A 27,633-nucleotide genomic window follows, 5' to 3' on the forward strand; every position below is an offset into this window, starting at 1 on the left:
AGCTGCATTTAAATGCCCCCTATAGCCCATCTGTGGTGGTTTAGCGGCCTGGTAATTTATAGATTTGGACTGCAGCATCCCAGAGCAATATAGCACTGATCTAATGGATCAGTGCTGTATAATATATACTGCTCTGTTCTCTTCAGAGATCAGTGTAGTTGTATTAGAAGTTCCCCAGGGGGACTTCAAATTACTGTTGGAGTAAATAGAAAAAAAAATAAAAGTATGAATCCCCCCCCCTTTTCCCATTTTATAAAAAGAAATATAAACATATTTGGTAACGCCGCATGTGTAATCTCCCGAGCATGGTAAACAGTGGTGTAAGCATCAAAATCCAGAAAAATCTGATTAAATAGTCACATATGCACAAGTAAGGTACAGCTAGAAAGTACAGATCATGGCGTAAAAAAGACACCTCACACAGCCCCACTAAAAGCCATGAGATAATATAAAAGTTATATAAGTTACCTATCGTTGTAATCGTACCGATGTGAGGGACATAGATAACCTTAGTGCAATACAAAGGATACTGGCAGCAACAATACAGTCCAGTGCAATACAATAGTTACAGTTTTGCAATAACTCAGGTGCTTACAGTTGAGGTATAGACCAGGTGCTTGTAGTAAGAAGGTGCTTTGCTGTAGAGGGAGAGTAGAGGAGAGGAGTTGCCAGAGGGGCCCTGCCCAATGTAGAAGTGTACTCTGCCGCAACAGTAGAGGTGTGTAGAAGAAGAGAGGAAAAATACTCATACTCACGGATGACTTTCTTTTCTCGACCACCTTATGCCTCCTTGTTGTGAGATACCCGTCCTAGGTGGGTAATACGAGACCCAGATCTTGTTATGTGGGTTGAGCAGACTCCCGAGTCTTCCCAGTTGTCCTGTGCTGCACAGTGGAATACGTAGACTTTTCCTAGTACCTTTGTTCCGCTGGGGTCAGTTCCTATTGTTTCTGAAGGTAACTGCCCTGCACTTTTCAAAGAGGTTCATTGCATGGGCAAGGTGATCCCTAGAGACTTGTGTGAGCCCGAGAGAATTACCTTACTCAAATATTTTTTTTCCGGTTTTGCAGCATATTTTATGGAAAAATTAAGTCTGTCATTGCAAAATACAATTAGTGGTGCAAAAAGTAAGACCTCATGAGGGTCTATAAGGAAGAAAATACAAGCGTTATGTATGGCCTTATATACTGTACATGAGGAGGAAAAAACAAAAGCGCAAAATATATAATTGGCCAGTAGCGTAGCTCGCACGGCCCCCCTTGCCATTTGTCTCTTTGAGCATCCCGAGAAACTGCGGCCGCGCAGTTTCTCGGGATGCACAGATCGCTTTGATGTTCCGCACAGTGAGCGGGCGGAACATTAAAGTCATCACGCCTGCCGGAAGTCCTGTCCCTGCGGTTTATAAGATGGAGCCCGAAGAGGAGGAAGAGCTGCTGCCTGCAGCCACACAGCGCCGATTAGGTGAGTAGGATGTTTGTTTTTTAAGGGGCACCTCTGGGGGCATTATTAGCTCATGGGGGCACCTCTGGGGGCATTATTAGCTCATGGGGGCACCTCTGGGGGCATTATTAGTTCATGGGGGCATTATTAGCTCATGGGGGCACCTCTGGGGGCATTATTAGCTCATGGGGGCACCTCTGGGGGCATTATTAGCTCATGGGGGCACCTCTGGGGGCATTATTAGTATATGGGGGCACCTCTGGGGGCATTATTAGCTCATGGGGGCACCTCTGGGGGCATTATTAGCTCATGGGGGCACCTCTGGGGGCATTATTAGCTCATGGGGGCACCTCTGGGGGCATTATTAGCTCATGGGGGCACCTCTGGGGGCATTATTAGTTCATATGGGCACCTCTGGGGGCATTATTACTTCATGGGGGCACCTCTGGGGGCATAATTAGTTCATGGGGGCATTATTAGTTCATGGGGGCACAGCAGGGGATCCTACATACAGGGGGCACAGCAGGGGATCCTACATACAGGGGGCACAGCAGGGGATCCTACATACAGGGGGCACAGCAGGGGATCCTACATACAGGGAGCACAGCAGGGGATCCTACATACAGGGGTCACAGCAGGGGATCCTACATACAGGGGGCATCCCACATTCCTACTCGCTTTACTGCACATTACACCAAACAGCGCAGTTACTATGGGAACCTACAGGAGGGAGGAAGGAAAGGAAGCTGCTAGAAATATGCGGAGCCTAAATTGTTTGTCTCGCAGGTTCTGAAAAGATGAAACGTATCTGGAAGGAATCATCATGGAGGTCTGGGCCGGATGGAGAGGAAAAGGGAAAGTGACGCCTCAGATCAAAGAAGACGTCACCTGTGAGTCACTGTATGACACTTTTCTTATTTTGTAGAACATCATTTAGTAGGGGCGCCCCGAGGTGACAGCTACTACATTATCTGTACTCAGAGATATCACTGTGTTATCTGTGCTGTTACATAGGACTGCAGGTGACTACTACATTATCTGTACTCAGAGGGATATCACTGTGTTATCTGTGCTGTTACATAGGACTGCAGGTGACAGCTACTACATTACCTGTACTCAGAGATATCACTGTGTTATCTGAGGTGTTACATAGGACTGCAGGTGACAGCTACTACATTACCTGTACTCAGAGATATCACTGTGTTATCTGTGCTGTTACATAGGACTGCAGGTGACATCTACATTATCTGTCCTCAGAGATATCACTGTGTTATCTGAGGTGTTACATAGGACTGCAGGTGACAGCTACTACATTACCTGTACTCAGAGATATCACTGTGTTATCTGTGCTGTTACATAGGACTGCAGGTGACAGCTACTACATTACCTGTACTCAGAGATATCACTGTGTTTATCTGTGGTGTTACATAGGACTGCAGGTGACTACTACATTATCTATACTCAGAGATATCACTGTGTTATCTGTGCTGTTACATAGGACTGCAGGTGACTACTACATTATCTGTACTCAGAGATATCACTGTGTTATCTGAGGTGTTACATAGGACTGCAGGTGACAGCTACTACATTACCTGTACTCAGAGATATCACTGTGTTATCTGTGCTGTTACATAGGACTGCAGGTAACTACTACATTATCTGTACTCAGAGATATCACTGTGTTATCTGAGGTGTTACATAGGACTGCAGGTGACTACTACATTATCTGTACTCAGAGATATCACTGTGTTATCTGTGCTGTTACATAGGACTGCAGGTGCATCTACAATCTTATTATGTTTAATTATCATTTACCAAAAAAGCAGAGAACTGGCCAAGAAACCTTCACGGCCTCGATCCCCACTCCTACAATGGTGAAGAGGAGAAATACTGGGATCCTGTCCCTTATTACAAAGCGGGACCAAGCATGCATCTCTGGGGATTCCGCAAACAAGGAGATCCCAGCCGCTCACCGATCAGAGGGGAACTATGTGACTGCAGTAAAAAGCCCTAGGCCAGGGGTCCTCCACTGACGGACCGCTGGCCAAACGAGCTGTCCGGACCCCTGCTGCAGCTCAGTACACCTGTATATTGAGCTGCACTGCTCCCCTCTGCACAGTAACTATGAGCGCTTATAGTTACCTTGCAGCAGCACTGCCAGGGTGGGGGGCCTTAAGACTTTTATAGAGGGGACCTGGCAGAGAGCCAGGCCCAGGTAGAACCACTGTGGAGAGCTATCTGAGCTGCGTCCTTTCTCCACAGAACCCTGACTAAAACTCCTCCTTCACCCAAGGGACTAACTTCCTATCCAGCGTGTAAGGTGCGCTGTGGTTGGGTGGAAAGAGTGCATTAGAAGAATAGAAAGGGAAGAGGTGATAGGACAAAAGAAAGTAAAGGTCCTACTGGTTCATAGAATCTGGGACATACAAACACAATAACCCTTTGAGACACTTCAGCTGTGCAGCTTCCATACGTCAATATACAATACAGCGACATCTAGTGGCCATCTTTAGTAATACTTTGGCTGCAATAAGACCACAAAAAGTACAGACACTTTTACGAAGGGTGTGAACAATAGTAACACCCTTAGTGGGACACCACATATATACTACTGGGAAGCACAAAGTGGGGGTCTATATACTTCTGGGGGAGCGCATAGGGGGGCTCTATGGGAGGGGGAGCACACAGGGGGTCTATATACTACTGGGGAGCACAACGCAGGGGTCTATAAACTACTGGGAAGCGCACAGCGGGGGGCTATTTGTGGTGACCCCTGGTGTGGAGGTGCAGCCGGTTTAATGGGCCAGCTATACCTTGCTCCCCTGTGGTCAGTGACCTGCAGGGCTGTTGTGGGGTCCCTTGGGTCAGGCCCGGATTGGCAATCTAGCAAAGCGGGCAAATGCCCGCTGGGCTGCCAGGATTACCAATCCGGGGGCCGCCAGTCCTGGCACCCATTTGCAGCGGCCCTCAGCTGGGCTGCAAGAATAGCGCAGCCGGCCGCTCTATATGGGGATCCACGGGGGGGGGGGGTCTGAGGCTCTATATGGGGGTGCACGGGGGAGGGGTCTGGGGCTCTATATGGGGATGCATGGGGGGGGGGTCTGGGGCTCTATATGGGGATGCACGGGGGGGGGGGGGGTCTGGGGCTCTATATGGGGATGCACGGGGGGGTCTGGGGCTCTATATGGGGATGCACAGGGGGGTCTATTCTATATGGGGGGATACACTGGGGGCTATTCTACATGGGGGATGTACAGCAGGGGCTATTCTATATTGGGGGATGCCAGGGAGGCTATTCTATATGGGGGGATGCAGGGGGGCTATTCTATATGGGGGGATGCAGGGGGGGCTATTCTATATGGGGGGGATGCACGGGGGGCTATTCTATATGTGGGGATGCAGGGGGGCTATTCTATATAGGGGGGATGCAGTGGGGCTATTCTATATGGGGGGATGCATGGGGGGGCTATTCTATATGGGGGGATGCAGAGGGGGCTATTCTATATGGGGGATGCACGGGGGGGGGGCTATTCTATATGGGGGGATGCACGGGGGGCTATTCTATAAGGGGATGCATGGGGGGCTATTCTATATGGGGATGCACAGCAGGGGGGGCTATTCTATATGGGGGGGGATGCAGGGGGGCTATTCTATATGGGAGGGGGATGCAGGGGGGCTATTCTATATGGGAGGGGGATGCAGGGGGGGCTATTCTATATGGGGGATGCAGTGGGGCTATTCTATATTGGGGGATGCACGGGGGGCTATTCTATATGGGGGGATGCACGGGGGGCTATTCTATATGGGGGGGATGCAGGGGGCTATTCTATATGGGGGGATGCAGGGGGCTATTCTATATTGGGGGATGCACGGGGGGCTATTCTATATGGGGGGATGCACGGGGGGCTATTCTATAAGGGGATGCATGGGGGGCTATTCTATATGGGGATGCACAGCAGGGGGGCTATTCTATATGGGGGGATGCAGGGGGGGCTATTCTCTATGGGGGATGCAGGGGGGCTATTCTATATGGGGGGATGCACGGGGGGTTATTCTATATGGGGGGATGCAGGGGGGGCTATTCTATATGGGGGGATGCAGGGGGCTATTCTATATGGGGGGATGCACGGGGGGCTATTCTATATGGGGATGCACAGCAGGGGGGGGCTATTCTATATGGGGGGGATGCAGGGGGGCTATTCTATATGGGAGGGGGATGCAGGGGGGCTATTCTATATGGGAGGGGGATGCAGGGGGGGCTATTCTATATGGGAGGGGGATGCAGGGGGGCTATTCTATATGGGAGGGGGATGCAGGGGGGCTATTCTATATGGGGGGATGCAGGGGGGCTATTCTATATGGGGGGATGCAGGGGGCTATTCTATATGGGGGATGCAGGGGGGCTATTCTATATGGGGGATGCAGGGGGCTATTCTATATGGGAGGATGTACATCAGGGGGGCTATTCTATATGTGGGGATGCAGGGGGGCTATTCTATATGGGGGGATGCACGGGGGGGGGGCTATTCTATATGTGGGGATGCAGGGGGGCTATTCTATATGTGGGGATGCAGGGGGGCTATTCTATATGTGGGGATGCAGGGGGGCTATTCTATATGGGGGGATGCAGGGGGGGCTATTCTATATGGGGGGATGCACAGGGGGGCTATTCTATATGGGGGATGTACAGCAGGGGGGCTATTCTATATGTGGGGATGCAGGGGGGCTATTCTATATGGGGGGATGTACAGCAGGGGGGCTATTCTATATGGGGGGATGCACAGGGGGGTGCTATTCTATATGTGGGGATGTACAGCAGGGGGGCTATTCTATATGGGGGGATGCACAGGGGGGCTATTCTATATGGGGGGATGCACAGGGGGGCTATTCTATATGGAGGGATTTATAGATGAGGATGTTGCTGGAGCAAGAAGCCTAAAATGTCTGTCTGGCAGATCCCGTGGAGAGGAGTCCTGACCAGAGAAGCCTTATAGATAGATAGATAGGAGATAGATAGATAGATAGATAGATAGATAGATAGATAGATAGATAGATAGGAGATAGATAGGAGATAGATAGGAGATAGATAGGAGATAGATAGATAGATAGGAGATAGATAGATAGATAGATAGATAGATAGATAGATAGATAGATAGATAGATAGATAGGAGATAGATAGATAGGAGATAGGAGATAGATAGATAGATAGGAGATAGATAGATAGATAGATAGATAGATAGATAGATAGATAGATAGATAGATAGATAGATAGGAGATAGATAGATAGATAGATAGGAGATAGATAGATAGATAGGAGATAGATAGATAGATAGGAGATAGATAGATAGATAGATAGATAGATAGATAGGAGATAGATAGATAGATAGGAGATAGATAGATAGATAGGAGATAGATAGATAGATAGATAGATAGATAGATAGATAGATAGGAGATAGATAGATAGGAGATAGATAGATAGGAGATAGATAGATAGATAGATAGGAGATAGATAGATAGGAGATAGATAGATAGGAGATAGATAGATAGATAGATAGATAGATAGATAGGAGATACATAGATAGATAGGAGATAGATATATAGGAGATAGATAGATAGATAGATAGGAGATAGATAGATAGGAGATAGATAGATAGATAGATAGATAGATAGATAGATAGATAGATAGGAGATAGATAGATAGATAGGAGATAGATAGATAGATAGATAGATAGATAGATAGATAGATAGATAGATAGATAGGAGATAGATAGATAGGAGATAGATAGATAGATAGGAGATAGATAGATAGATAGATAGATAGATAGATAGATAGGAGATAGATAGATAGATAGGAGATAGATAGATAGATAGATAGATAGATAGATAGATAGGAGATAGATAGATAGATAGATAGGAGATAGATAGATAGGAGATAGATAGATAGGAGATAGATAGATAGATAGATAGATAGATAGATAGATAGATAGATAGATATCCAGTAGGAAATAGCTATCTAGCACCTCATTTTGTAGCTCTGATTACACATGAGATCACAACCAGCAGACACATTTTAGTAAATAAAACCTTACTACTTATACCGCCATTATATGGAGTGCAGACATAGTCAGAATAAAAGAGATTTAAAAAATATAGTAAATTTTGTCCAAAAACAGCACCACCCTGTCCTCAGACTGTGTATGGTTATTACAACTTGGCTCTATTCACTTCAATGGAACTGAGCTGCAATACCTCACACAAACTGAAGAAGAGTGTGGCGCTGTTTCTGGAAGAAGGTGGCCATGTTTTTCTCCTATAAAGGGAATCTGTGAGGTCCACACCAGGTCTCGGGCTGTAGATCTCAGCAGACAGGTGTGAGGGAGATATCACTGACCTTTAGTCCATTGTAAACTTTTATAATTGTCCTTTTCATTACCAACTAAAGTTTGACTACAGCAGCGGCAGCAGCAGCAGCAGCAGCACCCTATATGTCCATCAGTCAGAGCAGGAAGGGGCGGGGCAGAAGGTGCTGCTGTGGCTCCACCTCTCTGACACTTCAGCTGGTGATGAAAAGAATGATTATAGAGGTTTACACTGGACTAAAGATCCAGTCCCTGATCTGTACGCTGGGATCTACAGCTGTGACTATAGACCCCACAGGTTCCCTTTAAGGGCACGTTCATACCTAATCCAATGCGGATTTGATGCTTCTGATTTAATCAGTTGAAATGATTGCATAAATATGCCGCATCCAATCCACAGCAGATCATGTTATAGCATTATTTTTGTGTGCTGATGGTGGGGTTCACATGTTTAAGGGAGTAGTGGGGACACAGCTAAATGAAGCAGAATTTGCTGCAGCTCGTACTTTACACGGCTATCCATGATATGGTGTGTGGGCTGCTGGGGTCTGATTGCCAGGGCTGATTTTAAGTCCCAGTCCGGCCCTGCCTTGGGTAATTATCATGGTGGTTCGGAGTGGAGTAGTGACCCACCCGGATTATCTGCCTCCCACAGAAAGGGGAGATGACCCAAGGAGAGTGTGTGCTGTGTCGGTGCTTAATTAGGAATCACAGAGTCTCTTTAGCATAAATATAATCTTACTCTGAAGATACGTGAGGTGGCAGCAGATAATACAGCTTTGCCTTGATACAACACTTTACACTTGACAAGTTACTTAATACTTTAGAGTCCAGATCTGTACTGAGAATAGAAGGATGAGAAGTAGAAGAGAGGATCAGAAGAGTAGAGAGGAGGATGTCGCGAGAGTCCCAACCCGATGTAGTACTGTGCTCTGCCACAACTTCAGAGGCAGAATTAGAAGAATACGTGAAAGTAGAGAGAGAATACTTGTGCCCATGTTTTGACTCTTTGGTCTTTGCACCCCCTATTGCCCACCAGTGTTGGGTGACCCGTCCTAGAGGGTGACACAAACCCCAGACCTTGTTACCTGGGAAGAGCAGAGTGGTCAGAGTTCTCTGATTACACCCACGCTGCGAGATAAAGTGCTTAGGCTTTTAGCAACTTTGCTGTATCCGGATCAGTTCCTTTATTTCTTTATGGATACTGTCCTGCACTGTGTTCCTTTGGTCCATGGCGTGGGTTAGGATGATCCCTGACTTGTCCTCTCTAGTGGAAGCTTAACACTGCATATTGTGGAATATGATTACTTGAAAAGAAACTGTGTCTGGATGCATGTGCTGTCCGTCTAGTCCACAACTTAGACAGGGGACCTGGCGGGAACCAGAGCCCAACTGGACTGCTGTAGAGAGCTATCTAGCTTGCGTCCTTCCTCTACAGTATCCAAGGTAAAAGACCGTACACTTCCTCTACCCATGTGACTTCCCTCCTACAGTGCATGCAAGGTGTGCTGTGAGTGGGTGTGTGTGAAGAAGTAAAGAGAGAGATGATAGGGTGAAGAGAAGAAAGGACTCTCATTGGGGTGCAGATCCGTATGATACATAAACAAACAATAACCCTTTGGTTCCTACAGCCCTGCAATATCTGAATACATATAGTTATAACAACGACATCTTGTGGCAAAACTCTGGTACTACTACTTTACCACTTACTCTTAAAGGTACAGGCTTTTATGAAGGGTGTAACCAATAGCAACACCTGGGGGAGCACACAGGGGGGCTATATACTACTGGGGGAGCGCATATAGGGTCTATAAACTACTGGGGGGCACACAGGGGGGCTATATACTACTGGGGGAGCGCATATAGGGTCTATAAACTACTGGGGGGCACACAGGGGGGCTATATACTACTGGGGGAGCGCCAGAATCCATTGGTGCTTCTCTGGGAATTTTTACATGGAAATGGGGAGAGTGTCTCACTGGTTGTTATTGGTATTATTCATCTGTCTGAGGTTACAGCAGATCAAGTAGGCGCTTCCTGTAAATCCCAACTCTGTAATATTGGACAGAAATAAGAACAACTTAATCTAAAGGAATGAGACGTAACGTCTCATAAGTGATTGCTGCAAATATTCTCAGTAGTAGCAAGTATGAAACCTTTTCATTCCAAACCTAGAGCGTGTGTATTACATAACTACTGTAAGCTTTATATGTGTTACTGTGTAAGGCTATGCTCACACACTGCTGAAAAAGAGCCCAGTGTGCTTCGTGATTAAAAGGGGAACTCCAGCAAAATTACATCAACTGGTGTCAGAAAGTTATACAGATTTGTAAATTGCTTTTATTTAAAAATCTCCAGTCTTCCAGTACTTATCAGCTGCTGTATGTCCTGCAGGAAATGGTGTATTCTCTCCAGTCTTCCAGTACTTATCAGCTGCTGTATGTCCTGCATGAAGTGTTGTATTCTCTCCAGACTGACACAGTGCTCTCTGCTGCCACCTCTGTCTATGTCAGGAACTGTCCAGAGCAGCAGCAAATCCCATAGAAAACCTCTCCTGCTCTGGACAGTTCCTGACATGGACAGAGGTGGCAGCAGAGAGCACTGTGTCAGACTAGAGAGAATTCACCAATTCATGCAGGACATACAGCAGATGATAAGTACTGGAAGACTGGAGATTTTTTTAGTTGTCAACTGTATCTTACTTTATCAACTTTTATTTGTCAACTTTATCAAACCTTCTGCAGGACATACAACAGCTGATAAGTACCAGTGGATTTTGTCTATCCTGCTAAGGTGGGTTTCCTGACTTTTTGACCCTTGTTGATACTAAAGACCTGAATGATCAGTGATTCATCCTTCCTGAAATCTTTGACCTTCCCTAACGCCTTTATTACACGGGGCGACTGTGAGGAGCTATCAGCTCTCGTTTGCTCCTTGTTCCCCGCTCGCTGCCTCAGGTATTACATGCGGCAGCGGGTGAGGCCCGAGAGGCGGGGGGCTGCCCGGTGATTGCTAGATAGCACTGCTCTGCTGCTGCCACTTCTATTCCATAGAGCGACGGCAGCAGATCGTTGCTGTACAAGTTGAAAGACAAACAACTGCAACGATCAGCCAACAACGTTTATGTCGGCTGATCATTGCCTTCTATTACGAAAAACGATTATCAGCTGTAACGGCCGATATTGGCTGAATACGGCCGATAATCGTTCCATGTAATAGGGCCTTAAGTAGAGGACTGCTCTTTGCTCTTCTTCCATCTAACAGGTGAAGATTTCCTTAAAAAAAAAGTCTTCTGATTCAACCAGATGGAAAGTTGGAGATTTATCAAACGCGGTTGGATACGCACACGGCAATTTTGTGTCAAAACCAGAAGAGAATCCAGCAGGAGAGAGAAGCCGCCTCCTCCCCGTGTATTCACCATTGGAGTCCATGTCTGGTTTTCGCACAAAGACCACCCTGTGTGTTTTCAGCCAGAAACCAAGAGAAGACGCCATTTTAAGGGTAAATAAAGTCACATTCCTTAACCTGAGGAGTCCTGTGAGATCCCTCGAGGCGTCCTGTGAGATCCCCCGAGGTTTCCTGTGAGATCCCCCCGAGGCTTCCTGTGAGATCCCCCGAGGCGTCCTGTGAGATCCCCCCAAGGCTTCCTGTGAGATCACCCCGAGGAGTCCTGTGAGATCCCCCCGAGGCTTCCTGTGAGATCCCCTGAGGCGTCCTGTGAGATCCCCCCGAGGCTTCCTGTGAGATCACCCCGAGGCGTCCTGTGAGATCCCCCGAGGTTTCCTGTGAGATCCCCCAAGGTGTTCTGTGAGATCCCCCCGAGGTGTCCTGTGAGATCCCCCCGAGGCGTCCTGTGAGATCCCCCCAAGGCTTCCTGTGAGATCCCCCCAAGGCTTCCTGTAAGATCACCCCGAGGAGTCCTGTGAGATCCCCCCGAGGCTTCCTGTGAGATCACCCCGAGGCTTCCTGTGAGATCACCCCGAGGAGTCCTGTGAGATCCCCCCAAGGCTTCCTGTGAGATCACCCCGAGGAGTCCTGTGAGATCCCCCTGAGGAGTCCTGTGAGATCCCCCGAGGCGTCCTGTGAGATCCCCCGAGGTGTTCTGTGAGATCCCCCCGAGGTGTCCTGTGAGATCCCCCCAAGGCTTCCTGTGAGATCCCCCCAAGGCTTCCTGTGAGATCACCCCGAGGAGTCCTGTGAGATCCCCCTGAGGAGTCCTGTGAGATCCCCCGAGGCGTCCTGTGAGATCCCCCGAGGCGTCCTGTGAGATTCCCCCGAGGCGTCCTGTGAGGTCCCCTCAAGGCTTCCTGTGAGATCCCCCCAAGGCTTGCTGTGAGATCACCCCGAGGAGTCCTGTGAGATCCCCCTGAGGAGTCCTGTGAGATCCCCCCGAGGCTTCCTGTGAGATCCCCGAGGCGTCTGGAGGAGCGTGCTCAGAAATCACTAATTTTCCTGACAGATGGAATTGCCGTCTCTAAACGTGCAGGAACTATATCTGAAGTCGTTTTATGTGAGGGCTCGAAGGGCACCTGAACCGGGCGAAAGGGGCCGGGTCCCCGGAGGGCGCGGGATGATGGATGATGGATGGAAGCTTTTCAGAGCGTTCTGTGAGATCCCCCCAAGGCTTCCTGTGAGATCACCCCGAGGCTTCCTTTGAGATCCCCCGAGGCATCCTGTGAGATCCCCCGAGGTGTCCTGTGAGATCCCCCCGAGGCGTCCTGTGAGATCCCCCGAGGCGTCCTGTGAGATCCCCCGAGGCTTCCTGTGAGATCCCCCCGAGGCTTCCTGTGAGATCCCCCGAGGCTTCCTGTGAGATCCCCCGAGGCTTCCTGTGAGATCCCCCGAGGTTTCCTGTGAGATCCCCCCGAGGCTTCCTTTGAGATCCTCCGAGGCGTCCTGTGAGATCCCCCGAGGCGTCCTGTGAGATCCCCCGAGGCGTCCTGTGAGATCCCCCCGAGGCGTCCTGTGAGGTCCCCCCAAGGCTTCCTGTGAGATCCCCCCAAGGCTTGCTGTGAGATCACCCCGAGGAGTCCTGTGAGATCCCCCTGAGGAGTCCTGTGAGATCCCCCCGAGGCTTCCTGTGAGATCCCCCAAGGCTTGCTATTAGATCCCCCGAGGTGTCCTGTGAGATCCCCCCGAGGCTTCCTGTGAGATCCTCCGAGGCGTCCTGTGAGATCCCCCGAGGCGTCCTGTGAGATCCCCCGAGGCTTCCTGTGAGATCCCCCGAGGCTTCCTGTGAGATCCCCCGAGGCTTCCTGTGAGATCCCCCGAGGCATCCTGTGAGATCCCCCCGAGGCTTCCTGTGAGATCCTCCGAGGCTTTCTGTGAGATCCCCCGAGGCGTCCTGTGAGATCCCCCGAGGCTTCCTGTGAGATCCCCCGAGGCTTCCTGTGAGATCCCCCCGAGGCTTCCTGTGAGATCCCCCGAGGCTTCCTGTGAGATCCCCCCGAGGCTTTCTGTGAGATCCCCGAGGCGTCTGGAGGAGCGTGCTCAGAGATCACTAATTTTCCTGACAGATGGAATTGCCGTTTCTAAACGTGCAGGAACTATATCTGAAGTCGTTTTATGTGAGGGCTCAAAGGGAACCTGAACCGGACGACAGGGGCCGGGTCCCCGGAGGGCGCGGGATGATGGATGATGGATGGAAGCTTTTCAGAGCGTCCTGTGAGATCCCCCCAAGGCTTCCTGTGAGATCACCCCGAGGAGTCCTGTGAGATCACCCCGAGGCTTCCTTTGAGATCCCCCGAGGCGTCCTGTGAGATCCCCCCGAGGCTTCCTGTGAGATCCCCCAAGGCTTGCTATTAGATCCCCCGAGGTTTCCTGTGAGATCCCCCCGAGGCTTCCTGTGAGATCCTCCGAGGCGTCCTGTGAGATCCCCCGAGGCGTCCTGTGAGATCCCCCGAGGCTTCCTGTGAGATCCCCCGAGGCTTCCTGTGAGATCCCCCGAGGCTTCCTGTGAGATCCCCCGAGGCATCCTGTGAGATCCCCCCGAGGCTTCCTGTGAGATCCTCCGAGGCTTTCTGTGAGATCCCCCGAGGCGTCCTGTGAGATCCCCCGAGGCTTCCTGTGAGATCCCCCGAGGCTTCCTGTGAGATCCCCCCGAGGCTTCCTGTGAGATCCCCCGAGGCTTCCTGTGAGATCCCCCCGAGGCTTTCTGTGAGATCCCCGAGGCGTCTGGAGGAGCGTGCTCAGAGATCACTAATTTTCCTGACAGATGGAATTGCCGTTTCTAAACGTGCAGGAACTATATCTGAAGTCGTTTTATGTGAGGGCTCAAAGGGAACCTGAACCGGACGACAGGGGCCGGGTCCCCGGAGGGCGCGGGATGATGGATGATGGATGGAAGCTTTTCAGAGCGTCCTGTGAGATCCCCCCAAGGCTTCCTGTGAGATCACCCCGAGGAGTCCTGTGAGATCACCCCGAGGCTTCCTTTGAGATCCCCCGAGGCGTCCTGTGAGATCCCCCCGAGGTGTCCTGTGAGATCCCCCGACGCTTCCTGTGAGATCCCCCGAGGCGTCCTGTGAGATCCCCCGAGGTTTCCTGTGAGATCCCCCCGAGGCTTCCTGTGAGATCCCCCAAGGCTTCCTGTGAGATCCCTTGAGGTTTCCTGTGAGATCCCCCCGAGGCTTCCTGTGAGATCCTCCGAGGCATCCTGTGAGATCCCCCGAGGCGTCCTGTGAGATCCCCCGAGGCTTCCTGTGAGATCCCCCGAGGCTTCCTGTGAGATCCCCCGAGGCATCCTGTGAGATTCCCCCGAGGCTTCTTGTGAGATCCTCCGAGGCTTCCTGTGAGATCCCCCCGAGGCTTCCTGTGAGATCCCCCCGAGGCTTCCTGTGAGATCCCCCGAGGCTTCCTGTGAGATCCCCGAGGCGTCCTGTGAGATCCCCCGAGGCTTCCTGTGAGATCCCCCGAGGCTTCCTGTGAGATCCCCCCGAGGCTTCCTGTGAGATCCCCCCAGGCTTCCTGTGAGATCCCCCCGAGGCTTCCTGTGAGATCCCCCCAAGGCTTGCTATTAGATCCCCCGAGGTTTCCTGTGAGATCCCCCCGAGGCTTCCTGTGAGATCCTCCGAGGCGTCCTGTGAGATCCCCCGAGGCTTCCTGTGAGATCCCCCGAGGCATCCTGTGAGATCCCCCCGAGGCTTCCTGTGAGATCCTCCGAGGCTTTCTGTGAGATCCCCCGAGGCGTCCTGTGAGATCCCCCGAGGCTTCCTGTGAGATCCCCCGAGGCTTCCTGTGAGATCCCCCCAAGGCTTCCTGTGAGATCCCCCGAGGCTTCCTGTGAGATCCCCCGAGGCTTCCTGTGAGATCCCTTGAGGTTTCCTGTGAGATCCCCCCGAGGCTTCCTGTGAGATTCCCCCGAGGCTTCCTGTGAGATCCTCCGAGGCTTCCTGTGAGATCCCCCGAGGCTTCCTGTGAGATCCCCCGAGGCTTCCTGTGAGATCCCCCGAGGCGTCCTGTGAGATCCCCCGAGGCTTCCTGTGAGATCCCCCGAGGCTTCCTGTGAGATCCCCCCAAGGCTTCCTGTGAGATCCCCCGAGGCTTCCTGTGAGATCCCCCGAGGCTTCCTGTGAGATCCCCCCGAGGCTTTCTGTGAGATCCCCGAGGCGTCTGGAGGAGCGTGCTCAGAGATCACTAATTTTCCTGACAGATGGAATTGCCGTTTCTAAACGTGCAGGAACTATATCTGAAGTCGTTTTATGTGAGGGCTCAAAGGGAACCTGAACCGGACGACAGGGGCCGGGTCTCCGGAGGGCGCGGGATGATGGATGATGGATGGAAGCTTTTCAGAGCGTCCTGTGAGATCCCCCCAAGGCTTCCTGTGAGATCACCCCGAGGAGTCCTGTGAGATCCCCCGAGGCATCCTGTGAGATCCCCCCGAGGCTTCCTGTGAGATCCTCCGAGGCTTTCTGTGAGATCCCCCGAGGCGTCCTGTGAGATCCCCCGAGGCTTCCTGTGAGATCCCCCGAGGTTTCCTGTGAGATCCCCCGAGGCTTCCTGTGATATCCCCCAAGGCTTCCTGTGAGATCCCTTGAGGTTTCCTGTGAGATCCCCCCGAGGCTTCCTGTGAGATTCCCCCGAGGCTTCCTGTGAGATCCTCCGAGGCTTCCTGTGAGATCCCCCGAGGCTTCCTGTGAGATCCCCCGAGGCTTCCTGTGAGATCCCCCCGAGGCTTCCTGTGAGATCCCCCGAGGCTTCCTGTGAGATCCCCCGAGGCTTCCTGTGAGATCCCCGATTCGTCTAGAGGAGCGTGCTCAGAGATCACTAATTTTCCTGACAGATGGAATTGCCGTCTCTAAAAGTGCAGGAAATACAGTATATCTGAAGTCGTTTTATGTGAGGGCTCGAAGGGCACCTGAACCGGATGACAGGGCCGGGTCACCGGAGGGCGCGAGATGATGGATGGTGGATGATGGATGGTGGATGGAAGCTTTTCAGAGCTCTAAAAAATCTCACTAAAGAGACGATATCGCTGCTGAACAATGCACAATGTTAGGGGGGGGAATTCCCGGCCCATGTCACACCCTTTTTACAGGAATTGGAGAATGGCTGTAACAGGAGGAGAAGAGGCCGCATCTGGAGAAAACCAGTCCCGGAAGATTTACATCGTCCTACTGTCAACTTTATAGGGGTATTCCAGGAAAATGAACGTTTCCCTTATCTACCGGATAGGGAAAAAGTAGGAGATTAGGGGGGGTGGGGTGTTTCTGACCTCTGTACCCCCCACCGATCTCTGTATCGGGGCCCAGCTTTTGTATTATGAATCGAGCCGCGGGTACGGCATGTGGTCTGCGGATCTATTCACTTCTATGGAGCGATAGAAAGAGCCAAGTACTCTGCCAGAAGAGCCCTTCTTCCTGGACGTGAAATATAGTGGATCTGATGGCTTTTAACTCCTTGTGATTTTAGGAAAATTTGCTGTCCGCTACTCTGTTTCCTCTGTACCCAGGTAAAGGGAACTACAAGTCCATTTCTGCTTCTTTCTGCTAGTCACAGCCCAGATGACTAGTTCACAGCTTCTCCCCTCCCTCGCGTACGGTATTAAAATGCATATTACCGCACATAGAGCCTATGGAGCCCGGTACCCTGACACCACCGGAGAGCCGGCTGCCAGGTGCGTGCAGCCATTCTGGGAGCCCAATCAGCACAAATGTACTGATGGGTTTCATGGGCACTCCAGCCCCAGGAGGATGCATCCCATGTCAGGGTTTGAGTCGCTGGTACCTTTAGACATTGCCCATGGAACTTCACTTTAAGCCACGAAGAAAGATCTTAGAGAGTTGTTGGGTTGAGTGACATAAAGCAATGTCCAATACTGATGGATGTTTGTCCCACTTATACAAGATCCCTGATGGAAGACTCTGAAGATGGGGCCCATGGAACAGCTTCTATAGTAGAGGTAGAGCAGCCTAAGAACCTTCGTAAGAATCTCAAGAACTGCTTGAAACTGGGCCTGGAGAGGAGACCTGGATGAAGCTTTTATCAACCAGTCCTCTAGGACCAGGGACAGATGTGTGGCTGGGATCACTATCACCTCCAGTCATCTAGGACCAGGACCAGGGACAGATGTGTGGCTGGGATCACTATCACCTCCAGTCATCTAGGACCAGGGACAGATGTGTGGCTGGGATCACTATCACCTCCAGTCATCTAGGACCAGGGACAGATGTGTGGCTGGGATCACTATCACCTCCAGTCATCTAGGACCAGGGACAGATGTGTGGCTGGGATCACTATCACCTCCAGTCATCTAGGACCAGGACCAGGGACAGATGTGTGGCTGGGATCACTATCACCTCCAGTCATCTAGGACCAGGACCAGGGACAGATGTGTGGCTGGGATCACTATCACCTCCAGTCCTCTAGGACCAGGACCAGGGACAGATGTGTGGCTGGGATCACTATCACCTCCAGTCATCTAGGACCAGGACCAGGGACAGATGTGTGGCTGGGATCACTATCACCTCCAGTCATCTAGGACCAGGACCAGGGACAGATGTGTGGCTGGGATCACTATCACCTCCAGTCATCTAGGACCAGGGACAGATGTGTGGCTGGGATCACTATCACCTCCAGTCATCTAGGACCAGGGACAGATGTGTGGCTGGGATCACTATCACCTCCAGTCATCTAGGACCAGGGACAGATGTGTGGCTGGGATCACTATCACCTCCAGTCATCTAGGACCAGGACCAGGGACAGATGTGTGGCTGGGATCACTATCACCTCCAGTCCTCTAGGACCAGGACCAGGGACAGGTGTGTGGCTGGGATCACTATCACCTCCAGTCATCTAGGACCAGGACCAGGGACAGATGTGTGTCTGGGATCACTATCACCTATAGTCATCTAGGACTAGGACCAGGGATAGATGTGTGGCTGGGATCACTATCACCTCCAGTCATCTAGGACCAGGACCAGGGACAGATCTGTGGCTGGGATCACTATCACCTCCAGTCATCTAGGACCAGGGACAGATGTGTGGCTGGGATCACTATCACCTCCAGTCCTCTAGGACCAGGACCAGGGACAGGTGTGTGGCTGGGATCACTATCACCTCCAGTCATCTAGGACCAGGACCAGGGACAGATGTGTGTCTGGGATCACTATCACCTATAGTCATCTAGGACTAGGACCAGGGATAGATGTGTGGCTGGGATCACTATCACCTCCAGTCATCTAGGACCAGGACCAGGGACAGATCTGTGGCTGGGATCACTATCACCTCCAGTCCTCTAGGACCAGGGACAGATGTGTGGCTGGGAACACTATCACCTACAGTCATCTAGGACCAGGGACAGATGTGTGGCTGGGATCACTATCACCTACAGTCATCTAGGACCAGGACCAGGGACAGATGTGTGGCTGGGATCACTATCACCTCCTGTCATCTAGGACTAGGACCAGGGACAGATGTGTGTCTGGGATCACTATCACCTCCAGTCATCTAGGACCAGGGACAGATGTGTGGCTGGGATCACTATCACCTCCAGTCATCTAGGACCAGGACCAGGGACAGATGTGTGGCTGGGATCACTATCACCTCCTGTCATCTAGGACTAGGACCAGGGACAGATGTGTGTCTGGGATCACTATCACCTCCAGTCATCTAGGACCAGGGACAGATGTGTGGCTGGGATCACTATCACCTCCAGTCATCTAGGACCAGGACCAGGGACAGATGTGTGGCTGGGATCACTATCACCTCCAGTCATCTAGGACCAGGACCAGGGACAGATCTGTGGCTGGGATCACTATCACTTCCAGTCCTCTAGGACCAGGGACAGATGTGTGGCTGGGATCACTATCACCTACAGTCATCTAGGACCAGGGACAGATGTGTGGCTGGGATCACTATCACCTTCAGTCATCTAGGACCAGGGACAGATGTGTGGCTGGGATCACTATCACCTCCAGTCATCTAGGACCAGGACCAGGGACAGATGTGTGGCTGGGATCACTATCACCTTCAGTCATCTAGAACCAGGGACAGATGTGTGGCTGGGATCACTTTCACCTCCAGTCATCTAGGACCAGGACCAGGGACAGATCTGTGGCTGGGATCACTATCACCTCCAGTCATCTAGGACCAGGGACAGATCTGTGGCTGGGATCACTATCACCTCCAGTCATCTAGGACCAGGACCAGGGACAGATGTGTGGCTGGGATCACTATCACCTCCAGTCATCTAGGACCAGGGACAGATGTGTGGCTGGGATCACTATCACCTACAGTCATCTAGGACCAGGGACAGATGTGTGGCTGGGATCACTATCACCTTCAGTCATCTAGGACCAGGGACAGATGTGTGGCTGGGATCACTATCACCTCCAGTCATCTAGGACCAGGACCAGGGACAGATGTGTGGCTGGGATCACTATCACCTTCAGTCATCTAGAACCAGGGACAGATGTGTGGCTGGGATCACTTTCACCTCCAGTCATCTAGGACCAGGACCAGGGACAGATCTGTGGCTGGGATCACTATCACCTCCAGTCATCTAGGACCAGGGACAGATCTGTGGCTGGGATCACTATCACCTCCAGTCATCTAGGACCAGGACCAGGGACAGATGTGTGGCTGGGATCACTATCACCTCCAGTCATCTAGGACCAGGGACAGATGTGTGGCTGGGATCACTATCACCTACAGTCATCTAGGACCAGGGACAGATGTGTGGCTGGGATCACTATCACCTACAGTCATCTAGGACCAGGGACAGATGTGTGGCTGGGATCACTATCACCTACAGTCATCTAGGACCAGGACCAGGGACAGATGTGTGGCTGGGATCACTATCACCTCCAGTCATCTAGGACCAGGGACAGATGTGTGGCTGGGATCACTATCACCTCCAGTCATCTAGGACCAGGGACAGATGTGTGGCTGGGATCACTATCACCTCCAGTCATCTAGGACCAGGGACAGATGTGTGGCTGGGATCACTATCACCTCCAGTCATCTAGGACCAGGGACAGATGTGTGGCTGGGATCACTATCACCTCCAGTCCTCTAGGACCAGGACCAGGGACAGATGTGTGGCTGGGATCACTATCACCTCCAGTCCTCTAGGACCAGGACCAGGGACAGATGTGTGGCTGGGATCACTATCACCTTCAGTCATCTAGGACCAGGGACAGATGTGTGGCTGGGATCACTATCACCTTCAGTCATCTAGGACCAGGGACAGATGTGTGGCTGGGATCACTATCACCTACAGTCATCTAGGACCAGGGACAGATGTGTGGCTGGGATCACTATCACCTCCAGTCATCTAGGACCAGGGACAGATGTGTGGCTGGGATCACTATCACCTACAGTCATCTAGGACCAGGGACAGATGTGTGGCTGGGATCACTATCACCTCCAGTCATCTAGGACCAGGGACAGATGTGTGGCTGGGATCACTATCACCTCCAGTCCTCTAGGACCAGAACCAGGGACAGATGTGTGGCTGGGATCACTATCACCTCCAGTCATCTAGGACCAGGGACAGATGTGTGGCTGGGATCACTATCACCTACAGTCATCTAGGACCAGGGACAGATGTGTGGCTGGGATCACTATCACCTACAGTCATCTAGGACCAGGACCAGGGACAGATGTGTGGCTGGGATCACTATTACCCTACGGTAGACTCGTGGAGGTGAGGATAGACCAAATAAGAGGTATGGGGTAGAACTAGTAGAGTAGAATCTTCTCTTGTGTCTGAACATTGAACAGATGTAATTTTCTGTAAGATCTCGCTATAGGAATATAAAGATTAGGATCTCCAAGGATTCTCATGACAAAGAATCTAGAGGCCGTATACACGGAGTCACTGAACCGATGAAGTCCAATTTAGAACCTTTTCTTTTCCATGGAGATATTTGGAAATGACATCTACCAGCCACCATTTTGCTCCAGGTTTGGAGACTGGGAATATTCTGGAACACACCCCTGTGGCTATTTGATTTCTGGGCACTGGTTCTATTGTTCCATTATAGAGTATTTTTTTACCAGTTGGTGCACTACTGGGCACTAGAAGGTTTCTAGATCGCATTTTACAAACCCTGTTAAGTTATCTGAATAAGAGAAGTCACCCCAGCGTCCATAGGTGTTTTCGCCCAGATGTGATGAAACAGAAGTCTTGCTCTTACAGGATGGCATCTGGCGCCATTGTTTGGAACCTTTGGTTTTAGACCAAGTTTATTGTTTCCTTGTGTGTTTCCTCCAGACTTTCCTCTTAGCTCCCTGTTGTCTATCAATCTTCTGTTTCTTGTAGATCTCTAAAACCGAGAACGAAAGAAAAGCCTTTTAGGTGGAAATTTAAAAGTGTTCTGGCTATTAGAAGGCGAGGAGAAGAGCGCTGCTTCACTGTGTTCTGTATCCCGTATCACTGTGTTCTGTATCCCGTATCACTGTGTTCTGTATCCCGTATCACTGTGTTCTGTATCCCGTATCACTGTGTTCTGTATCCCGTATCACTGTGACCTGTATCCCGTATCACTGTGACCTGTATCCCGTATCACTGTGTTCTGTATCCCGGATCACTGTGACCTGTATCCCGTATCACTGTGTTCTGTATCCCGTATCACTGTGACCTGTGTCCCGTATCACTGTGACCTGCACATCCGGCCAGCAATCACCTTTGGTCATGAAAGGGTTAAAGGAGTTGTGCAGTGTAAATGGCCGTTTTATGTTGCTGTAGGAAGTGTGTATGGGGCCATAGGAACACATGGTCCACCAAAGCCGACAGATTGAGGGGCCTACGGCTCCATAGCTTCTGCTACAGGATTCATGACAGATTTATTGTAAGCCCCTTTGTATTGGATTCTAATGTAATGACCTACAGAAAAGTTATAGACATACAACAGGTCTGTCAGGTTCTGTTTATTGAGCTGTTCTTTACACCTAGTGACTTTCATTACCCAGAAGCTGGAAGGATGTGTAAACTGCCTATGACAATGGTGGGAGGGCCCAATCTCTCACTAGTCCCCTATGTGAACACAGTGCTCTCTGCTGCCACCTCTGTCCATGTCAGGGATTCAATGTCCCCCCCCCCCCCCTTACTACAAGAAACAACAGACAGACTTCAAAATTTGGCAACAAATGTCCATAATGTTTATGTTTACACAAATACAATGGAATAAATAACCAACCAACACCAGCCAAACACCGCAGCCTGACCAATTAGGGTTTGGAGGCCCAGATTAAAGATATCCAAGCCCACATGTGAGAGATAGACACCATCCCTCAGATAGAGCCCGGCAACAAACCCCTGCAAGTCAGTGTGCCTATAACTAAAACCCTTCCATCCAGGCAAAAACTTCATACCCCCCTATTTATGGGTCTTCGGATTTTGTCCAGGAAAAAGGACTCCCTGGAGGACCAAACCAGTCTTGGTACAATCTCGGAGAAACACAAAGTAGCGTGGGGAAAAACAGAACAAAAGGATAAAAACAGACTTAATGTCCGTCAAAAGGGGGTCCGTACAAACTTTTCCAATATCATTCCCACCTATATGTAACTCTATAATATTGGGTACACCCCAGTCAGTTGGCAGACTAAATATTAAATCCAAAACCTGGGCCACCCACCCCTTTCCATTTAAAGCGACTCTGTAACCACACTCTGCCCCCCCCCCCCCCCCCCCCCCCGGTACCTTCGGATAGCTGCTTTTAATACAAGATCTGTCCTGGGGTCCGCTCGGCAGGTGATGCAGTTATTGTGCTAAAAATTTACTGTGTTCACACTTCGTATATTTCAGTCAGTATTGTGGTCCTCATATTGCAACCAAAACCAGGAGTGGATTAAAAACACAGAAAGGCTTTGTTCACACAATGATGAAATTGAGTGGATGGCCGCCATGTAATGGCAAATATTTGCTGTTATTTTAAAACAACGGCTGTTATATTGAAATAATGGCCGTTATTTACTGTTATATGGCGGCCATCCACTCAATTTCACCATTGTGTGAACAGAGCCTTTCTGTGTTTTTAATCCACTCCTGGTTTTGGTTGCAATAAGACGACCACAATACTGACTGAAATATACGTAGTGTGAACACAGCCTCAAACTGGCAGCCCGTGGCCTGGATTGTGTATGGATTAGGCTGGCACAACCTCTCCGTCCCTCCTCCCCACCCTCCTCATCATTAGGAATGCTCCAGGCAGATTGTCTCCTATTCCCCAACTGTTTAGCCCGGCACATGGGCCGGATCGTTTAAGACCTGTGCAATGTTCAGCTTGGAGAAAATGTTCTCCAAGGGTGGGGAGGAGGGACGGAGGGGTGGTGAAAAGTTAGGGCACAGATACTCCCGTTGGGCACAGGGTTATAAGTTGTTTTTTATGACAATAACTGCAACCCCTGCCGAACGGATCCCAGGACAGATCTTGGATTAAAAGCAGCTATCCGAAGGTACAAGTGGTTTGGGGGGTCAGATTGTGGGTACAGAGTCACTTTAACCTCAAAACTGGAGGAATCCAAACCTAGATTCAGAGTGTAGGAGCGAACAGCAGCTCTAGGCTGGGCCCGAACAATAAATCAATGGCCAAAAAGCCAGACCTCTGTCTGAGGACTTAAAATAAATGAAATGCACAAATTAGGACGAATATACAGTTTAAAGTGATCAGACTACCACCTACCCAGAGACTTTATACCATCCCCGGACAAACCCAAGTTAGATGCCTCTTTGGCTGCTCCTATCAGGGGAATACCCAGCTCAATCTAGACCCAAAATCCACTAATCCCTGCTCAAGACCACTTTAGAGCTCATGCACACTGAGCAAAAGATGAGGAATTGAAGAGGAATCCTCTCTTAAATTCTGCTTGAAATTCCTCCCGTATAAGAAGGAACAGGGCAATGGCTCGTTGTGTTCAATTGGAATTTTTCTCTGTTGTTCAAACTGCAGAATTTGCAAGCAGAATTTTGTGCCGCAGATCTATTTTCAGCCCAAGGGTATGTGCACACTGAGCAATTCTCAAGGAATTGAAGCAGAAAGTTTTTAGGCAGAATTCAAGCAGAATTTAAGCCCCCACATTGACTTCTATAGGATTCCTCTAGCAGATCTGTGGCAGAAAATTCTGCTCAGAAATTCTGCAGTGTGAACAACAGAGCAGAAAACCCATTGAACACAATGGGACTTTGCTCTGTACATATTTTACGGGAGGAATTTCAAGCTGAATTTCAAGCTGAATTCCTCGCCTTTTCCTCAGTGTGCACATACCCTAAGGCTATGTGCACACTGAGCAATTCTCGAGGAATTGTAGCTGAAAGACTTCTGCTTGCAATTCCTCGCCTATTCTGCTCTGGCAGAATTTGAGCGGAATTCGGGCGGAATTTGAGCGGAATCCGTGCGGAAATCAAGCGGAATGCAAGCGGAATTACCAGAAGAATTCAAACCCCATTGACTTCTATAGGATTCCTCTAGCGGAATCCGCCCAAAGAATTGACATGCACATTCTTTGGGTGGAATGCGGATTCTGCGCGGAATTCCAGACGGAAATTTACTCTGTGTGCACGGGCAGTCGGAAATCCCATTGTTCTCTATGGAAAGAGCAATGTTGCATTTACACTTTGCATTCCGCTTTTTATGGCGGAATTCAGGCAGAATTCCGCTAGAATTGCTCAGCGTGCACATACCCTAAGAGGAAAACCATCCCTATGCAAGAACAAGGAACCAGAAGACCTAGGCCAAACACTCAAATAAACACGTGGACTGGACAAAACTGCCTACCCTCCACGGCATTGATGCGAACCACCGCACCTCTACCCTGCTGGTCAGTCTTGGACTTCTGAACCACCAACATCTGACAATAAGAGAGGAGGAACTGCCAGTTTGTTCTGCGCCACTAATTTCCCAAGCTGAAATGCACCAAAAAATGAGGAAGCAAAAACTACACGGAAAAGAGTTACCTAAAAATCTGAACTACAAATATCCTGACAGGCCAACAAAATACATTGCAACAGACTATAAGTGATAGGTCTCCTGCTATCAGGAAGAGACACCTGCCGACGGTAACCCATCAGCAGCTGCCTCACCTAACCAAGGACCCAGGGATTTAATGTTGTACCATTTCTGGGAAAAAGATATGCCCGTCACTGTCTTAGAGACATGGCTGGCCGATAAACCTACCTCCAGAAGCCCAGAAATAAAATTTGAAGCCGGAGCGAGGTCACCTGAGAAGTACTCCACACCTTGGGAAGCACAAAAGGCCTGCCACTGATGCCAAGAAGACGAATAGCTCTTCCAAGTCTTTTCCGCCACCGACTGCCGGAAATAGCGTAAAGTCAGTCCCACATTAGGTCCCAGAGGTGTCCCGGGCAGTCAACTCCTAGGGCATCCGCCTCCGGCACCAGCAGCCCAAATTGACCGAACTGTCCTCTAGAAAGAGAATTGGCAATAACATTAGAATAACCAGGGACATAGTTGGCTTTCATCCAAACATTTAGTTGAAAACATAACAAAACTAGATGTATCAATAAGAAGAGGACAAACAATTAAAATAAAGAACCCCTTTATTATCAGTATGCACCAAAATTACCAGTTATATTATATTACCAGTCAAACCCCCATCCACCCACAAACGCGGCCAGGGGTGAGCACACCAATGGCAAGCGTAAAAGGCACCAGACCCAAAAGAACCAGCCGAATCAGTGTAAACGCCCAAAACAGAAAAATCCACAAAATCAGATAGAAAATCATATAGAATGGCCATTAAAGTCCCACAAAAATTCAAACCACAGTCTTAAATCATCCTTTAACAAGCGGGAAAGTCTGACATGAGAAAGCGGTGCGGACAATCCTTTAGCGGCTAAATACAGGCGTCTAACAAATACTCTAACCATAAGTATAACTTTTGAGGCAAAAACCAACAAACCTAACAAAGACACGCAACTTGATCTTCTTCCTACCCAAAAACATGGTAAGCAACCTGCAGGCCCTGTCAATCTTTTCCTAGGCCGGTGAAATTGCATAGCAACCGAATCAATTTCAATACCTAAAAATTCCAGCGAGGTACACGGGTGCCAAAGGAACGCCAAACTCCTGGCACACAGAAAAGAAATGAGAGCAGCTATCAGAACCAACCGGACCTACAAACAAAAAATGGTCAAGGTAATGTAACATACCTCCGACCGGACAACCACAACGTACAACCTACTCAAGGAAAGTAAAAAAAGATTTAAAATAATAACAAGATAGTGAAAATCTCATCAGCAATGCCTTATCAAAATAATAGAAAAAAAGGAAAAATTGGCCACACATCTATGACTCTATTCACACTGCAGGTTGCACGCTGCTCGTGGCTTAAGTACAGACAAAAAACAGAAGGTGCAGCAGCAACCCACAGGTGCAAGGGCTTACCGTATATACTCCTACCAGCGTACACACGGTAAACACCTGCTCTATAGATATTAAATAATGAGGATCTTAGCAAACTATTTGATGAAACAGAGTGTACCATGTCGCCACGTTATTAAGGCTTCCTCGATACATGGTCCATACTCTAGCATTTTCACACTAGCAATGGCCTCTCCTGGGCTGAATAAGCTACAACTGGGCAGATAGGAGCCAAATAATCTCTTTTATAGCAGCCTTGGGACATGGGTGGAGTGCAGGCCAACAGGAGGTAGCCCCCCCCCCCCATTCAACAAAAAAAAAGGGAAAATTGGCCGCACATCTATGACTCTATTCACACTGCAGGTTGCACGCTGCTCGTGGCTTAAGTACAGACAAAAAAAAAACAGGAGGTGCAGCAGCAACCCACAGCAACAGAGCAGGTGTTTACCGTGTGTACGCTGGGAGGAGTATATACGGTAAGCCCTTGCACCTGTGGGTTGCTGCTGCACCTTCTGTTTTTTGTCTTATCAAAATAATAACTACGCCAAACTGAAAATCCAACAAATTGTACCCACCACTATGTACAGGGAGCAACCTTAAGGCTGATTTCATGTCAGCCTTGGCCATAAGGGCCCCAGGTCCAGCAGCTCAAGCCTTCCTTCTTCTCTTCACGGCTCCTGACGAACTGATGCAGGGGCCAGAATCTTCCAGATTCATACAGCTCATCCAAGCCGCCGGAACCGCCAGGACCAATCATCATCTTCTCTCCAGGGAAATCTTCCCAGCAACAGAACCTACAAGGAAAAGTTGGAGAAAGGTTAGTACCAAACCACTTACCTGAGAACATACACTAACAACACAGGGGGGTACCAAAGGCCGACAATCATGCAGTGTCCCAGAACAGGCTGTCTGTTTCTCACTGTAAGTCTACTTTTATTATTATGGTCCTGCCTGTCCTGGTAACTCTATGCACTGCAACTACTTGCTGTTTCACCCCTATTGCTTTCAGGATC

The 27,633-nt window shown here is 49.9% G+C and overlaps 1 protein-coding gene across 2 annotated transcripts in view; it reads right to left on the reverse strand.

Moving 5' to 3' along the window:
* AHCYL1 (adenosylhomocysteinase like 1) overlaps positions 1-27,245 on the reverse strand; it is a 158,077-nt gene extending 130,832 nt beyond the window's left edge. The window contains exons 1-2 of one of the 2 annotated variants that reach the window (XM_069945862.1): positions 27,196-27,245; positions 25,415-25,661 (exon numbers count right to left, since the gene is read on the reverse strand). The gene's annotated coding sequence lies outside the window, so the exon portion shown is untranslated. Of the gene's footprint in view, positions 1-755; positions 774-25,414; positions 25,662-27,195 lie in introns of those variants that run through there. The other variant, XM_069945863.1, reaches the window with a different exon arrangement.
* Positions 27,246-27,633: the final 388 nt, after the last annotated feature.

This window comes from Dendropsophus ebraccatus, chromosome 11 (assembly GCF_027789765.1).
Source record: "Dendropsophus ebraccatus isolate aDenEbr1 chromosome 11, aDenEbr1.pat, whole genome shotgun sequence".
NCBI classification, from domain to species: Eukaryota; Metazoa; Chordata; class Amphibia; order Anura; family Hylidae; genus Dendropsophus; species Dendropsophus ebraccatus.